Below are 18,979 nucleotides of genomic sequence, written 5' to 3' on the forward strand. Positions count from 1 at the left end.
GCCTTTTTTACTCAAGCTGTGATGTATAATTATATAGCTGACATCAAACATGAGCAGATACCAAGTCAAAGGAACAAATTTGGTCCTGTTCCTGTAATTCCATTTCCATGTTAACAATTTTTCTCCCCCTCTTTAAATTATATTTTTATTGAAAGCTTCAAAGGTCAGCATAGATATTCAGAAAAAATTTGTAACTCAGATTGTTTAGTATTCTCTCATATAGCACAGCCCTCCATTACCCTGTGTCAGCAAATTAAGGAAATGAAAGTTGTGGCCAAGGATTACAATAGTGCTGGTGCTAACCTTTTACAGCACATGGCATACTATCAATTTTAGCCACGGGAGAAATGTGCTGTTCACATACAGCAAGTGGGTGTTGAAGTTTTTAATCTAAAAATGAAATCTTGCCTCTAGGAGAGACAAGTAAAGCCCATAGATCTTCCTTGCTGCTGGATAAACCTCTTGAGCAGCTGAGATCTTTTCAGCCACATGTTTTTCCTTTATCCATTTTTCCTTCCTTTCTTCCTCACCTGGAGACAGAGGGACATCTATTCTACTTTACTGGAAGGGCAATACTGTAGCACAGAGATATGTGGCTGCCCATATATTCACAAGACGGAGGGCCAGGAGAGATGGATGGATAACCTACAGACTTTTTCTTAGCTGCAAAACCCTCCCTCACAAGGTCTAGCAACAAACATTCACCCAGCATCAATCTTCTTTGTAGTCCTAGGGAGGTTAATGGGATTGCTCAGCTGTTTAAGTACCTTGCTGAATGAAGGTGATAATTAATCAGGCTGCAAATTATTCTGGAGAACCCAATTTTAATGTGAGATTTGCTTTACTCAACAGTTGCTATATAGTTGTTCAGGGCACACTTGATTTAGCTGGGCCAAGAAAAAACTGATAGACCAGTTTCACTTAATTACTATTCAGTGTTGGGTTTTGATTTCCCTGAGAGTGTTTCTTTTCCCTTTCAGACACAGATTTTTGACCTGCTTTTCTTTGTCTTCACTCCAAATCACAGCAGCATATACCCTGTAGTCTTGGAAAGGCTTTAGTTTGGTCTCTAAACTTAAAAGGCTAAAGGCAATACATAGATGGTTCTAAACTGTTGTCAGAAATAAATTTCCCTGGAGTGCAGTGTAATAGGGTCAGAGTTTATTGGGTAATGCTTAGTTAGTAGATGGCCCAAAGATTAGGAGTTATTTTAGCTGGGGCATGAATAATTGAGCTGAAGGCAAACTAAAGTCAGAGATGCCTTTTATCAGGTTCTGTCACTGTGGGATATGATCATTCAGGCTTTCATGTTCCCCAGAACGGGTGTTAAGTTCAAAGTGGTGTTGCCAGCTGAGCAGGTGGGGAGCAGCCAAGGAGCCCATTCATGCTGAAATGCCTCAGTGCCTGGGTAGTCTGTAAATGCTATTTTGGAGAGAGAGGTGGTCCCTCAGGCAGGATTTCACAGCTCCTGATTTCATCTTCTGCTTTTATTTGGATTTAGGAGTGGTGGCTTGTGGCTTGTGTTGCCTGCACAGCATCACCCCAGCAGTGGGTGGGAGAATCAGCTTGTTGCTGGGCCAGGTGTAACACCCCTTCCCAGCCCCAGAGTGTTTTAAGGGTCATGTGGGCATGCCCTTTCCTGCCTCTCCTTTAAATGAGTCTTGCAGTGAGGATGGGCTGGTGGGAGCAGAGGTTGGCTTGGGAGGCTGTGATGGAATGGAAAAGATCCCCTGCAAGCAGAAGGTGGAACGGGGAGGTGAACCATGCTCTAAGACAGAACTACCCATTTTCTATGTTTTTCTGCTGGAGTTTGTGAGCTGAAGAGGTGTCTATCCCCTCCTGTTTTCCACAGAGCCCCTCATGGGGCTGTTCCTGATTTTAACTCACTTGAATAAAGATGATCCAGTTTGCTCAAACTCTTAATGAGCTCATTTTGACAGGAAAGACTCTGTAACAAAGGGGCTAATAATATCCCAGAGAAGGAGAATTGGAATGCACTGAGGATCATAAACTTGTCATCTCACATAACTGCAGCCAAAGGAAGATGGAGACCCATAAGGAGGTTGAGTTAGCCTTGAAAAACAGGTCTACTTTTGGATTTAGCAATTGTAAAATCTGTAAATAGAAGGTGTGTTATTCTTTTGGTCAAAAATGCTGAAAGAAATGGAGTTAATGTATTTTAACTATTTTATAATCTCTTCAGATATGCATAGAAAGACCTAATCCTCTTACTTCACATGTAAGGGATAGTAATATTTCACACAAACCATTTAAAAAACTGTTCCATTCAGCAGAAAATGAATAGAATTTCCACAGGGCTGATAAACTGGCAGGCATTAATTTGGGACTCCATCAACCAGTACTGCACTCAGAGATCTGAAATAACTGGAAAAGGAGCAGGCAGGGAACTGTACTGCTACTAGAGACCATTTCAGAGGTGGATTAATGGGACAACAATTCAGAAATGGATCCCTGATGCCTGGATGGCCAACCTGTTCCAAAGGTTCACCCCCAAATAGCAATAGGGGTGTTGAAGGGTGCACCAGATGACATCAGTGTCGTGCACAGAACTCAGCACAGTCTAAGTTAAACACAACCCACAGCTGCCAAGGTCAGGGGCGTGGAAGTTGTGTCCCAACTCAGACTTTTGGGATGTTATCCTTCTCCCTCAAACACAATATGGAGGTCTGGCATGTTCTTTTTAGCGTTACTTTCATTTTATTGGAGAACTAAGGCTTGTTGGCATAAGAAATACTGCAACTTACTGCTGGGTAGGAATGGCAGAAGTGAAGCTGACAGGAGGCAGCCGGACTACAAATTAAAATTGAAGCAGACCAGTCTTTTCTCATTCCACTAGCTCAGGAAAATACTGAAAGTAAACCCCTGGCAAGTCAGCAGTGAAAAGCAAATTAAATTTGGGACCAGATGGTGTAGATCAGAATAATACAAGTTGATGTCAATAATGCAGTGTGATTAATGCTGCCAAGAATATCACTCACGATCTTTCCCAGTTTCAGGTGTTATTTGAAGCACAGGTGAGGCGCACACAGATGCGTGCACAGATCATTTTGGAAAGTGGAATTTAATTGAATCTCTGTTCCAAAAGAAAGTCTGTGTCCAGATTTATCTGGCAATGTGCAGCCACTAGAGACTGTCCTAGGGGTTAAGAAGAAAAAGAGCAGAACATGATCTGTGTCTGACCATGAAACTCAGTGCAGGACTGGATCCTGACACTGAAGGCTTGTGTGTCTGATAATTGGGCAATGCATATCAGGTTTATGGATGTGGTTTTAGCATGCTTTATATCATTCCAATAATTAGAAATTTTGTTATTTCTCAGTAAATATGAGTGCATCTGGGTAGAGGGTTGCCTCATCAATATTGCCTTATTCTTGTCAAACTCTTCAGTGGTGGTGTGGATGGCCTGACCATAATATATCCTCGAGACTCTTCATTTTCAGAGTGCTCTGTGAATTAATTATGAAGAATATTCCATGTAGTCAATAGTCTCAGTGTTGTAGTTCATCTTCTGATGGCACACTGAAATTCCATGAGAATATCTGATAGAAAAATGAGGTCTATGCAAAATAAAGGCCTTGCTATTGGATTAGATACCAATCTGCAAAACAGAGTTGTAAAAGATGAGTTTGATGATAGAGTGAAGAATAGCTTGAAAAGTGAGTCACATTGTTTTGAGTGATATAGTTGTTTTCCAGGAAAAATGTTTCCAAGGATCAGGGCATCCTTGGCAAGCTTAAATGTGCAATAACATCCCTTCTTAGTGCTGAACTCTTTTCTTTTGAATGTTTGTTGGTGAGGAACTTGGTAAGAGACATCAGCTTTTCTCAGGGGATGAGTATCAGTCAAAATTGACTTTTTGCCACCTTTGCCCTTAGGCAGACAAGAAACAGGCCATCTCTGAGGGTATACAGACACTTATTCTTATATCCTATGCATAGGGATTTAGACATTCAGATAGAAAATCTGACCTTTATGGAAGAATATTTTGTTCTCTGACTCTTGCTTTTTGGAATATATTCTTAGTGACTTGATATGCAAGCCCTTCATTCTCTGGATGTGCCTTTTTCAGTGCTTCTTGTGCTCATTAATCACATTAGCCATTCCTAGTCTTTGTAGCACACTGGGAGTTAATATATTCACTCCCCTTTGTGTGTGTTTATAAGCATGTGTCTTCCCTTTGGTTTGTATTGACTCTGAAGGCTGAAGTGAGGATCAATGGCTCAGATTATTTCCTTGCTGTCAGCTATTGACTTTCTCTCAGCCTGATAGCAGAGCTCCTTTCCCAGGGTGATGCTAGCAGGGCAGGGATGGGAGGGGGAGCTGAGCAAATCTTCACAGAAATCTTGCACTTTATCTCAAGGCATCTTTAACTGAATGCACATGAAAATGAGAGAAATTGCCAGAAACCTGCAACCGAGGGTGGAAAATTAGAGAGGCTGAAATTCTCTATCAATGATGCTAAAACTGGGATAGCTTTTGCCTCAAGAGGTTTATTTATTTATATGATGATTGTTGTTATGCTCAGATGGTTTTGAAGCTGAATGTGATTTCTTTAGCTAAACTGGTGTGTAGGTTGGGCAGTGTGGATTCCCTTTAGTGCAGCAGAAATAATCAAGATCAGTATGTGTGCATACAAAATCCTCCAGTTTCTGAAGAAAGGCTTTTCCTCCTTTCATCTGTGGGTTCTTGATTCATAATTCTCTGCTAGATCTGTAATTATCTACATCAGAGTACAGAAGTCACAATTTAATTCCTAATTAGAACAGCAGCATTTTCCCTTTTCTGCCAAAGATGATGCTCAAGTGTCAAAATAGAGAAAAAGGGTAGATATTTTCAAGGGAAAGTGAATTTACTGGAATATTAATAGCTCCATCTTCTATTATAACAATGGTCTGTCTTCCTGAGTTCCCATTTTTTTATAGGGAAATAAACATTTTTATCTGGAAGAATTCTTTAGGCTTTTAATTAAAAATTATAAGCTTTTAGTTGACGGTATAGATGGGGAGGAAAAAATGATGGAGTAATAGGGAAAGAGAAGCTGGGCATGAGTGAGTCTCTGAAGGACTGGCAGCTGATTCTGGAAGAAGCGAAGGTCCTGTGTTGGTCAGCATCTCTCCAGCTTGGCTTCTTTTCCCACCTCCACCCCTGAGGATTAGGAGACTCCTTCAAGCCAGAAGGAAAATTTCCACTGACCTCAGTGGACTGGAGTCCTTGGCATTGCCCCAGGGCTGGAAGACACAGTGGGAGAAGGTGTGTGGCAGCCCTGACCCAAAGTCTGGGTGCCAGGGTGGGAAGCTGGAGAGGCAGGTGGGATGTCTGGTGTTCCTGAGCCAGCACTGAGTGTGAGCTGGGATCCCCTGCTCTGCTGGGTGCTGTGGGCGTGGGGCCAGGGAGAAAGAGCTGGAGGGAGGGAAGGATGAGTGTGTCCATGGGCTGAGAAACACCTTGGGTTTGGATCTGGCTTGGATTGGCTTTAGATACTGAGTCTGTCTGATCTGTCAAAGTTGGAGCTGTAATTGGGCAGTTCAAGGTGTCGGGGGAATTTAAAATAAATGCATTGATTAAAGGCAGAGTATGGTTTAGCTGACCACAAAGTTGGCACAATCTCTATTTTGCACAAGGGAGATCCTCACAGATCTTCCTGGGCTGGGATCCAACCCTGCCTTCCTCTCCCCATGCTTATTTTGTTGGTCAGCTCAACCCCACATTTTAATCAACACAGCCCATCATTAATGTACATACCTAGCTATGTGCAAACACAAATATATAAACTAACTTCAGCTAGGATGGAAATATAAGCAACTGCCTTTAGCAGAATTTCTCCCCTTGGATCTGCCTGAAAGCAGACAGTGGAGTTAGCTGTTTAGCCCAATTTAGTTTTCATTTAACCAGACCAGAGAGTCTATATTACAAATGACACATGGCCACCACAGTACCATAGTTGCTGTTTACCTAATCAAACATGATTAATGCATTGGTTTTACATTAGGATCTGCTTTTCTCCACTGTGAGAGTAGTCAAGGGATTCTCTTTGTCTGCTAGCAAGGAAGAACAGGTTTTTTATCCTATTCTGCTTATTGTGCAGTCATGTCAGCAGTAAAAAATGTCTTTTAACATGCCTTCTTTTATCAGTAGAGAGATCAATACAGCAACATTCTGAGAGCATAATTCAGTTACATGTGTTGTGGGAGACTCACATGGACTCTTGGCGAGAATGCTTTTCAGACAAGCAGGGAAAGACATCATGGACTTTATTTCAGAGCAGGGTAAGGTTAAAGGGATTTCAAGTGTGCTTTGAAAATATCTTATAAAGGAGGATGGTTCGGGCTTGCAGGGGGATCTGTGTTCCAGAATGGAAATCAAGCATTGGTGCAGATAAAGTTTGCCTTTGCAGCAGTGGCAGAACCAACAGAAAATCTCTGCTGCTGAATTGGACCTGAAACTGAAAATGACAGTGGTGGCTGCTGAGGACAGCAGATAGATGCATCTTCAGGGGAAAGACACCCCTGAAATGGAAAGTTTTCACCCAGGAAATAACTGTAAGACTAAACTCTACCCTGAGATAAGTGGAGAGATTTTAAGGTGTTTTGAGAGGCGTGGGACAGATAGATCCTCAGTGAACCTACACTTGGTGAGTGAGGGGTACTGAAGCCATTAAAGGAGGCACCAAGCTGCACCACGTTCTGCTCTTTTGTGTTGGGTAGGACATGCTGTTAAAGAAAATACAGCAGCATTTTGGATGGCTTTTCCTGGCAGGAAAACGAGGAGCTGACCTGAGTTAGAAAGTGGGCAACCATTTAGAGTTTGGCTGGGGCATCACTACAAAGGGCTTGAAAAACATCTGTCCAGTGTGGTGTAGAGGATTTTGGAGCATCACCTGTCAAAGGTCTGGATTTTATTTTCCCATTTATAAACACCAAGGAGGTTTTCTTCTTCCCTTGAAAATGCATGAGTCCTTGACTCCAAAAAACTGTTGGGCCAGTACCTTCCCTTGATTGTCATTCACAGTCCTTAATAACCAGTCAGGATAAATTTAATAACTCATGACTACTTTTTTATAGCACACTCACAAAATCTCATCTTGAATCAGGAAAGACATCCATAAAAGCGACTGAAATCCAAAATATTCATCATATGAGTGACTGAAACAGTTTCTTCATTTTTTCTGATGACTTTGTTGGCCTTAACACTAACATTGTCAACCTTGTTGGACCACACTACCTTTCTACAGGAATGTTTTAATTTTCAGAGAGATTCCTGTACTTGTCATAGTCATTAACATGTAAATACATCTCATAAAGCACTGAAATTAACTAACAGTTACAGCTTTTCCAGCCATTAACACTTGTGATAGTTAAGCCTGATTATGAACTTCACCTCATTGGCAACACATTTCTGTGACTCTCCCTATTTCTCTGCCTGCTCTGAGCTGGGCTAACTTGGGAGTCCAAAAAGCTAAAATCTAATTAATTAAATAGCAGCACTAGTGCTTGCACTGGGCTTAAATGTGCCAGGGAGCATTTTTTTCCAATTCTCAAATAAATCTGCTTATTGAAAATACCATCCTAGAAATAGGAGTCTCTGACTTTGAGAGATGCCCTGGAATTTAACAGCCCATTATTTTTATATGGGCAATTTATTGCAGTCAGAAGTGATAGAGTTCATGGAAAGCTGGTGGATGGATGGCTGAATCATTCCATCACCTGTCATGACTCATTCCCATCATTTCCGTCTCCTCACCAAGGGTGCATAAACATGTCTGCAGACTTAACCATGGCCCAGAGCATCTCATTAAAACATTGCCTTGCTTAGGGTCAGAAAAAAGGTTATGTAGTCCCATGACTAGATTAGAAGAGAAGAAGGATTGAGATCTTGACTCCTTCATTCAGAGAAGGGTGTCCAAACCAAAAGCACACCAAGGGACTTCTGCTTGGGCTTTTTCTTGAGTTTCTCACCTTTGCAGGCAGTTCCACAGATATGATTCCTTCAGGAGTTTTATAGAGCAGTTTGGTCTTGCTGCTGTTTCTCAAGTTCTGCCTGCTTTCAAGGATCCTCTCATTCTCTGGATGATACTGGATATGGTGACCTTGTCGCTGGAAGTTCTGTGTCAAAATATGCTGATGTATCCTCTTCTCTAGACACATCCAGGTGTTTTGGTGATAGTGAGCCAGATGACTCTTGCTGGAGCTGTCAGACAGTGAAGTTAGCACACACTTCATGTCCATTCTGTCCTCTTCCCTCAACAGACTCCCATAGGGTGAACGGTGCAAACCCTTTTGTGGCCTGGCTTAATCCACCTTCAAAGTGTGCTCTGAGGGTTTACCCAGCCTGTTCCTCCCAGTAAGAGCTCTCTGCACCCAGGCTCTGAGCTGACCTGGCCAAATGCCACGTGGCCAGAGTTAACTCGAGCAGAATTTATTAGCTTGCAGAGGGCACTGCATAATCCAGTTATACAACTTCACTTTTGGAGCTGGTTTGTGTCTGGCCAGGTTGGAAGATGGGTAAATGTCTTTGGAAAATTATTTATTATTATTTCTTAACAATGAAATCTTGCTGTTTGCTTGCTGTAATGAAAAAATCTAATCACTGATTAGGCTTGCACTGGGGTAGGGATACTTCAAACAGAGCAGCAGAAATATAGTGTGTGTCCAAAGGAATTCATAATCTGGATGTCACACACCCTCAATAGCAAGGGAGCTCCAGGCTGAGCCCAGCAATGATAAGCTCATGCATCTGTGTGCTTTGTGGAAGAAACACAGTGCCAGTGGGGAAATGAAGGCATTTTGTGGCTCAGGGTAGGGTTGGAACACACAGCAGGTGCTCCCTGATGGATACAGACTCTGGCACTGCATCCCTGGAGTGCAGCGAGGCACGAGCAGGTTTGGGTTTGCCAGTCCTTGGCCTCTGGTGGAGCTCACAAACCACGAGCAATCTCTGTCCTGTCTCTTCCCCAGGTCTGTGCCTTGCAGACATCCCCTCAGCAATTGTTGCTGGCTCTTCCTGAGCTGAATCCTTGGCTTCCTGAGCTTGGTCCCTGGCTCTGCGTGGCGATGTGATGTAATCCTGCGGGCGCAGCCCCTTTACTGCACCGAGAGCATAATGCCCCATTATCCTCTAGGCAAGGGCAGGGGGAAACAGCTGTTTTACTGATTAAGTAAATAAAAGCGTGGCTCTCCAGTCCTCCTCCCTCGTCCAGCATGCAGAAATCTGCCCAGGCTCTGTGCATCATCACCATCCACTCAGCCCCTTGCCCCCGAGTGCCGTGAAAGCAAGCAGTGCCTGCAGCTGGAGGGCTGCCCTCACCTTTGCTCGCTCTGCTCCAAGTGGTTTTGTGAGTCAGGCACTTTGCTTTCGCACAGAAACCCATATTCCACCCTGCCTTTCCATTTGCTCATGCCCCTCTGCTGCCAAAGTAACCACGGCAGGGCTGGCGTGGGGGGGGGTGGAGGGGAGGGGAGCTGTGTTGCCAATCTCTCATTAATTTCTAGATGCAGAATGATGGGGGTGATGCATGTGGGAGTCTAATAATAACGACCTGAGGTCCCAGGCATGGTGAGCAAGGCAAACTTCTTTAACTAACAACTTAATTATAATAAACTTGAGTCTAAGAGCACCAGGCAAGTAAATCAATCAACCCTTGCAGGCGGGCTCATTAAAACTAGCAAAGTATGGACCATAAAGGTCATCTTATTAAAAGGGATTAGCGTTTTCCAGTTAAATCCTTTGCTGCCCATAGGTGCTAGGAGAGAATGTGCATTCTGAGGTTCTGTGTTGTTGCAGTGGTAAAGGGCTGGCCCTGCACAGCAGTAAATGCCTGCAGTCCCCACGTTCAGGCTCTTGGCTGCCAGTGCCAGTGGGCAAGGCTGGATAAACGCTGGTGGATCTTTGCCAGTCTTGCCCAGCTGTGGGTTGCCAACTGTCCCGTGGAGCAAGTGAAACACGATCAGGGCTGAGGTCTTTCTTGCAAAATACGAGTCAGCTTGCTCTCCAGGCTTTTCTCTAGTCCTCTCTCACAGACTGAGACATCACCTCAGTAATTGTTGTTGGCTCTTCTTCCAATGACTTTTCTGGCTGTGTGGGATGTATCTTCTCCTGTCAGGTCTTAATATATTGTAGCCCTCAAGCAGCATTTTTTATCTTTGCCTTTCTTTCCTGGCTGAGTGGTACAGTACTTTGGGTTTTCTAGTGCTTTGAGAGGCAAATTTTCACAGGCCCAATTATGACCTTGTTCCTTTAGGAGAGTATATTTACCTTGGAGGAAACATTAGACTGAGAACAGCTATCAAAACAGCTGGCATCCTTCTTCCTGTTTTCCTCTTCTGTCAGATACAGTGTTGATGGCAGGAGAGGCATTTTTTTTCCCTTTCCAAACTTTCCTCTGCCCACACTTGCATTCCAGTGAAGACCCTCTGCCTGTGCAGCACCACTCACTGCTGTTGTGGAAATGTGGTATGAACTTTGCTGTGCTTTCTGTGGGTCCTGGAGCAGTGGGGCATGCAGGGGGTGGTGCTGGAGGGGTCTTTCCTGCTCTTGCATTGCATTTTGGATGGAAATAGATTTTTTGGAGGTGAAGAGAAGTGTCTCACAGCAGTGTCTGTCACTGGTTGAGCAAAATATCTGGAGTTAAGAGGATTCTTTCCATGGAGAGACAACTGCAGTTAGGAGGGTGGGCAACATACCACCCTATGCTGAACTCCCACAGCTCTGCCCCTCTGACCCTCTTCTTGATGAGACTGTTCTCTCCCATTACGGGGACAAAACCCAATGCTAGCAGCTCAATCAGCTGGTGAGGAGAGTGAATGTAACAGGCACAGCTCATGGCACACTTCCCTCAGCTCCTGCTGTGCCCATGCAGCGCTTTGATTGCACAGCAGTTTACAAATAACTGTACTTCATAGGGTGGAAGTTCCCCTGCACTATACTTGATCATTTCCAAAGGTCTTTTTCTTTTAAGCCCTAGGAGGCCTCGGGGGCATGTAGGAAATTAAGCAGAGCCTTGCAGCAGTTCAGGAGTTCATTCAGAACGAGGAATTGTGTTGTAGAATATGGTGGGAGAGGTAAGGATGAGAAAAAGCGGAGTATCTCTTTTATCCCACTAGGCTTCCCTTTTGCACAGGAAGTACTGAGGGTCTTTCCTGCTCTGCTTGACCCGTCAGCAGAGAATATCACAGAGAGCTACAGGCTGCCTGGGGGAGGAAAAAAAAAAAGGAAGAAAATACTTATTTTCTGCTGTGTTTCCAGTCAGCCGTCACTGTGGTGCTTGATGATCCTGTGCCATCTCTCTGTAATAGCAAAAACCTGCTGAGCAGAAGAAAGGGGTTTGAGATTGCCCTTGATAGGGAAGTGCTGGCAAGTGGTGGGTGTCTGCCAGTCTGTGCTCTCTCATCAGCTCCAAGAGCTTGCTGGGGAACCTTTGGATAATTGTCACTTAATTCTTCTGCATCAGGCTTGTGATTTGGAGTGTGTAGTACTTAACACTGTGCATATCAGCCAAGTTGCTTAGATGAAAGGCTCTGCTGACTACACAAATGTATTTCAGCTTAGTTCAAGAGCTCAGCCTTCCCTGCTGCAGGTGAGTGCAGAGTTTGGAGCCATTTTTATGCCTTTGCCTTCAGGCACCTTCAGCTTCACACATCTCTTGAACTGAAGGTCTGACTGGCACTAGCATGGTTTTGTGTTGATGAAGGCGTTGCCACAGAAGAGGAGGAGCCCCTTGTGCTCCCCATGCCTAGCAATCTTTCCTGCTTCCACAGGGCCAGAGACAATTTCAGAACAGACCCAGTACCACCATTACTGTGTGAGTTCTGCCTGCCAGTGCAGAATCCACAATAGTACAGTTTAATTGGAATATTGTAGAAAATACCTATTCTTAGTTCTCTTGTTTCCTCATATTTTCCACTCACCACCTCCCCTTCACATCCCTTCAGCCTTTGCCCAGAATTCACCTCAACCCACAGGCTTCTTCTATTTTTTCCCTTTTTTCTGGGAGGTGAGGGGTTAAAACAATAAATATATTGGTTCCTGTTTTTCCTCTCTGCAGCTCCTGAGCTCCAGCTGGGTGCAGACACGGAATAGTAACAAGTCCATGGGAAAGGCTCATCTTCTCACAGCCCTTGCAGCAGCACTCTGAGCTCAGTGTGAGCTTCCCAGAGCACAGAGGCAGAGCTGAAACCCTCTCTGATGCTGCCAGGAACTTTCTGCAGGGATTAAAGCAGTAGGGTGGAGATGAAGTGTGTGTGAACCCAAACTGGATTCCAGGTGTCTATGAAGAACAGTGTACTCGGTCTTCTGAATTTAAAGTATGTATATATACTTACATAATCTGTGGCCATTGGCAGTTAGCTGTTTGTCATCCAGAGACACAGCAGAACCTTCCAGACCCTGAAGGAAAGCACATTTCTGGTGGAAAAGACAAACAGGAGGCAGCAAGATCCAGACACTTTATGATAACTTGGTTTTTCTTTTGTCCTTTCATGGCAGGTGCTCTGATTCCATGAACTATAGTCCTGCTATAAACACTTTCTGTTCCTCAATAATTCCTGATGGGAGGGACAGAAGGAATTCTGCACCCTTGCAGCGGGATAGGTTTGCTTGGATTGGTGTCTCAGCCTAGAGAATGGCAGGAGGGGACAGACTCACCCCTGCACAAAGACTGGCATGGTGCAGGCAGCCTGGGTGGTCTCAGCTGGGAGCAATCCCATTTCCATTTCCCTTTGGCTCTGTGTGTGCTCATGGAGAGTTGCTGTGGCTCAGTTGTCATTGCTGTTTCGTTATAATAACCCAACTGCTGTCTCAAAGCCCAGTTCGAATCTGGTGTTAGGGAATGCCAGTTCCTGGGAGGTCTCCAGTGTGCTGAGCATGGATTATCTCCAGGGGATGCAGCAGGAAGGAACATCCAGGTGGTGCTAAAGTTGTGGCAGGGGGACTCACCAGGCTGGCACAGGTGTATGGCACTGCAAGGGGACAGGATGACCTTACATGGTAGAGCTGTTGGGCTTTTGTTTTGCTAAAAGATGATAAAACTCAGTCAAAAGTACTGAAACTGGAGGAGGTAGAGATGAGAAAGAACTGATGGATGTTTGTTATGTCAGCTTAACTGGGGTGGAAGTGCCAGGAAGGCAAATGAAATGAAATGCCCCAAATTGTGCCTGATGTCACTTAACACTGCACTCCTTGCAGTCACTTTGAATAAACACAAGACATTTCTTTATTTTCATGCATTCTTTGTGGAGAAAAACAAAGGAAAAAAACCAGAGAGCAGCAAGACAGTCTGTACTTCCCCAACCCTCGCCAAGCAGTAGAGAGCAGTGGGAAACAGTTAGCAAAGGTGTCAGATTTTCTCTAAGGGCAGTCACAAAGCTCTTGTGCCAAACACTATTTGACATTTAATTTAAGACCCATGTAAAGTATCAGCCAGGGCAGGCAGCAGGCAGAGTGTTCCAGTTGACAGACTGGCTCTATTTGCTTTCATTTCCTTAGTGCGATGGCCAAGTTTATCTGTGAGCGAGAAATACTCGGAGTATTATTTTTTCTGTTAGCCCATGATGAAAAGAGAGCTCTGTGTTGTGCTCAGACACCATTTTGGGCTTCAGGTGGCCCTCATTAGGGAGCATAATGCAAGAGAGCTGTGCGTCAGCGCCGGAGGAGCCAAAGAAAGTTGTGCCTCTTTGATTAAATTCTGCTGAAGTCAAACACTCTGTTCCTGGGCTGGACTGAGCCATTCAGCAGCTTTAAAGGTGCACAGAGGGGAGCTGTGTGTGGAAGTTTGTAGCCTCACAGGCAGGAGGAGAGCAGGGAGAAGGTTCTTGCTTCCTTAGAGGTTGGGTCAGGACTGCTGAGTGCAGAGGGGTTTCAGTGTCCTGTACACGTGCAGAGGGAGCATCCACAGCATCTCGAGGTGCCGCTCTAGAAAAAGGTGTCCCTGCCCAGAGCAGAGGGCTGGAACGAGATATCTCTAAGATTGCTTCCAATCCAAACCATTCTACAGTTCTGCTCTGTGTGGTTTGTGCTAGAAGCCCATGGATAAGGAAGGAAAGGTCAAGGGTGCTGAGGGGAGGATTGCAAAGGGTTTTTTTTGCATTCTAGTTTTTTAGTTTTCATGTTGGAGCTGAAAAAACTGATCTGGTGTGCTGCTGAGGAGGTAAGATGGGAATAAAACCTGCTTGCTGAGTGGTGGGAGTTGGTCTGAGGCCTGTGTGAGGAGGGGAGCAGTAGTGGAAGCTGTGCTGGCTGAGTAGCTAATACTGGCAAAGGGAAAATGCTGCAAGGTGCATGTAGAAACAAGTCAGGAAATGTGTTAGTTACTTGAATTTATTTTTTAAAAAGAAAATAAATGTGTTTAGTCGACAGCATGAAGTATGGTACCTCCAAGGGTACCTGTTTGGTGATGGAGATATGGAATTATTATGTTAACCATGGAGATAAGGAGTATCAGGGGAGGAAAGTCCGTGAAAAAGGTGATTTGTTGCATTGAAGAGCAAAAGCAGCTGCAGAATATGAAGCAGTGGGAGGAGAAGCGTTCCCCAGGCAGTGGGACAGAGACAGCAGCCTGCAGGCAGCATTGGCTGGGTGGAGGAGTACTTGGCTGCTTTTCCAAGGTCATTAGGAAGTCTAGACTTTCCCATAAAAGGGTCCCATTTGCTGGAGAATCCTTGGGCTACCACTGCCCTGAGGGCTTCACAGAGAACTTAAAGGCATCCAGAACAGCCTGGCTAGACTGAGGCACCTTCCCTGAGTTTTTCTGTGTGTATGGACCTTGGAAGACAACTTTGGGGCAGCCTGGCAGGAATGATTTCCATGGGACATGCAGCCTGCCCCAGCAGAAGGCAGCTCTGGGGCTGGCCCATCTGGTGGCTGGGACACTGCTGCTCCAGACTGGCTGGGTTTAGTTTCTCTTCAGGTTTCTCACCCAGCAGACAGAACAGAGGAACCAAACCCAGCTGCATTCCTCTCAGAAAGCCAGAAATTTAAACACTGCTTCTGTGTGTTGATGGAGGCATTTGGAGAAATCCAGCAGAATTTGCAAATTTCTAGCTAGGCAGGCCACAGTCGTCCGGGGGAAGTGGCCACAAACAGAGCTCATTTTCCAGGGAAAAAGAAGCAATTTCCCCAGGGTCTGGGTGTCAGATGGATGGTGGTGTTTGGGGCTCTGAGGACTTGCAGGGGCCTAGTTTCTGGCAGCTTTAGTTTTATAACTCTATATTTGCAGTTATTCCCAAAACTCAGCAAGCAGACTTCCATCTTTGCTACAAACCTCTCTTGGTGCCTCATCACTGGGTTGTTTGTGTTGGTTGGTGCCATCCTATGGCTTTAAGCACTTCAAATACCAGCTGTCCTCCCTATCTTAGAGAGCATCTCTCTCTAGCACAACCCACCTGGAGAGAGCTTCTCCATAGCAGTGTTCAGGGTAAATCACAAGTCCAAACCCCTCTAAGATCACAGAGTGTGCTCTTTTTCCTGCTAACAGGGGTTGCCAGCTTATGCTGATCTTACCTTGGAAGGAGAAACCAAAGGGAGATGCTAAAGGCAGGGAAAAAATGAGTGCAGCTTTCTAATTGAGTCAGGGGAAAAAAATTTCCAATATTTGTTCAAGAAAGGGTTAGAATGTTTGGAAGACTGGCAATTGTTGGATAATATTCTTTTTGCAAGCCCAGTTATGTTATCCTTGTCTTAGGGCCCCCTGGAAAGCCAGTGTCAGGAAGACTGGCCTGGTGGACTGAATCAGTAATTGTCAATTTGAAGGGCCCCTGGGGACAGACAATGGTGCCCACCAGAAAAGAACCCACCCTGGGGGCTGCAGTGGTGGATAGTGTGGTCAGGCTTCTGCCCAAGGGAAACAGTTTGCTGAATGTGAGAAACCTTCTGGCATCTGCACAAACTCAGATGATGTGGATTCAAGCCTTGAGGAGTTTGTTGCCTAACTGGGACCTGCAGTGGGATTTGGACAACCATAACACAGCTGGGGATGATTCCATCCTGGGAAGGTGTGACTAACCTGGGGCCATTGTAAAATGGTTTCTGTGTGCATTTACTGGATATTTTTGGGGCAGGTTTTCTTTTTCATAATTGGGCCTTCCTGAACAGCAGTTGGATGTTTCAGCAAGAGAAGAATGTGTACTAAAAATCAACAAGCATTTGGTGGCTCCTCTCCCAAGTGGAGAGGAATCCTGGATAGCACAAGGGCAGCTTCCAGAACTGGTGTTTACCTTTGCTTTGCTTTCAGCAATCCAATTTCTCTTTGTGAGCTGTGTGTGCAGAAGGGAGAATATAAACTGAGTTTATCACAGCAGCAGAGCTGGAGCAACTCCAAGTATGTTGGTCTATACCCTGGAAATAGGAGACTGCTTATCCAATTATTTGCAGCTTGTTTTCAAGGGAAAAACGATTGACTTGAGTCCTGCACAGGGTAAATCCTGTTAGAGTGTGTCATTTTGTCCTTTGGAGTGGGATGTAGTTCCAGGTTTCATGAGATGTTGTTTTGCCTCCTGGGATTGTTGAAAAGCTGCTGTGTCAGACTGGGGATCTTTAGTCTTCAGATGAGAAAGCAGCTCTCTGTTGGAGTGAGAGATGAGGCTTAAGATACCCATGATAAGCTTTATTTTCCTGTCCCAACCCTTTTCACCTACTGCTATGATTAAATTTGTGATAAGAGTCACAGTAATAAATAAACTATACATTATTGAAGGTAAAAATTCCCAGGAGGGAGACATTGAGTGGTATGGAGGTACAGGCACACTCAACAATGAAACAAAGAGACAGAGTTTGGCTGAACATCAGGAAAAACATACTGAGAGTGAAATAAATTTGGCTATAGGACTACTGCAACAACAGTAGCAGCAGTCCTGTTACCCAGACTAATTTTAAACACTCCTGTAGGCATTTCTCCCATCTGGGTCTGGTAAGAGAAGATGTCAGTTACATGCATAGTTTGCAGATGTCACCTTTTCTTTGGCCCAAAGTTTTCCATTTAAATCAAAATGGAGATAATTTATTTCCATTTGAACTATTCTCTTTGCTTGTAGCAAATTTTAAAAGAAAAAATAATTTTGGGAAGGTGAGGACAAGGGAGATTTCCAGCTGTTTTCATGTGGCTCTTCCTTTAAAAGGGTTTGGAGTCAGCTATAATCAGACCAGATTTTTGCACTAGGTAGCAGAATCAAAATGAGTTGGAGGAAGATATCAAAAGACAATTTTCTCTCCAGTCCCTATCACAAACCTGCACCTTCTGAAGTATAGGTGGGTCTGTGCAGACCGGCAGCATCAGATGCTCCTTGCCCTCCTACAAACCAACCAGAAAGAGGTCAGGAGCAGTCAGGAACAATGTCTGGCCAGTGATGTGGATACTCCACATCCTTCTCCAAACTCTTGCTTCTTCCTCCTGGTACTTTCTTTTCTTATGGGCAGAGTGAATCCCTGTTACTCATTCACTGGGATGAAGCACTGATGGGAAGAGGTGTGAGAGGTAGGGAAAAGATGGTGCAAGTGAGTCAAGCCCTCCTCAGTGCTTGTGTGGGCAGCATGAGGGCATCCCAGGCTGTTGGTTGGGAGGGCATGGGAGCTCCTCCCTGGGCTCCTGGCCATCTGGAGGGGCTGGATGGTGCTGGATGGTTTTGTGTTTGCTCCCTAGCTTAGTCTCTCATAACACGGTTTGCAGCACACATTTTGTGATGTGAGAATGTGCTCTCTGTTCGCTTCTTAATGCACCTGTTGGTTCCACAAACAGGCCTGCCAATTAAACACAAAATTCAAATCCCACAAGGAGCTTGGTTGCCTCTGCTGGAAGATGTATGTATGTAATAAATGGTGTTATGAGGTATAGCCTATTTATGAGTTACCATATGAGAGAGAAAGCAGGGTCAGAGTACTGAATAGGCTCAAATAACATATGGATTTATACGCTAGAGCCACCTTCCAACCCTTTATTTCATCTCAGGCAAGTTATTTAGCTTCTCTGGGCCTCAGATCCTCTACTGAGTACATCTGGGACAATAAAGAAATCCTTTTTATCTGTTTTTTTTTGCTCTGGTTCCTCATGCTCAGAAAAAGGAATTGTGTCTCTGTGCACATACTTGATTTTGTCAGGGCTTTTAGCAACACTCAGATGTTGCTGTTGCATTTTTGCTTTGTACCCTTGCAGACCAGAGATGGTTCAGGAGCAAAATCAGAGATACTCCTTCGAGCCCCCTTTTATGTTTCATCCTTGGTACCTCCTCTCACAAGGAAGTGAGCTGCATTTTACTCATCAGATTGGAGCTAAACTTTGGTTTCCATGGAAATCAGGTACCTCTGTATTCAGAAAAGTCCTGTTATTACTCACCAGGAGAAGGGCAGCCAACGCTGTACTTCAGCTGTAGCTGACAGGCAATTTACATGGGACGAATCCCACAGCAGAGAACTCCAGCCTTTCCTGAAATCTTATCCCTTGCCTCTCTGTGCAGCTCGTTCCAGACAGATGCTGACAACTGGAGCTGAGTAGTGCTGAGGGAACGTGACAAAAAGCTGCAGCAAATGTATTAATTGCATTGCTTGGGGAGGGCTGGATTCTTTCCCCTGCCCCTCCTTTCTCTCTGCCAAAGCTTTGTGTGTGCTGGGAGCCTTGCTGGGTTTTTCTCATGTACGGTAATTAACTAACACAGCCCCAAGTTCTGGGCATCTGCTTCACATCCCGGGAAGGTGCGTTATTAACCCGAAAGGATTTGATACCCTCCCGCTGTGTCCCATTTTCTCTGCTCTTGCCTGGTCCTTCTATTTGATTCAGCCTCCCAGGTCCATTAAGATCTTCACAGTTGCCCATGCACAAACCTGACAGGCTCATGGGGAGATTCTAAAACGATGCTGGTTCAATTAGCAGGATATAATTTGCCCTTTGGTGAAACCCTGGGCTCCCCTGCCAGGCTAAGCACTCGCTGCCAGAGCACTTAGCACAAGGAGTGTTCCCATCACATCTTTCTCGGTGTCA

Source organism: Onychostruthus taczanowskii, unplaced genomic scaffold, assembly GCF_017590055.1.
Source record: "Onychostruthus taczanowskii isolate IOZ18803 unplaced genomic scaffold, ASM1759005v1 scaffold6, whole genome shotgun sequence".
Taxonomy (NCBI): domain Eukaryota; kingdom Metazoa; phylum Chordata; class Aves; order Passeriformes; family Passeridae; genus Onychostruthus; species Onychostruthus taczanowskii.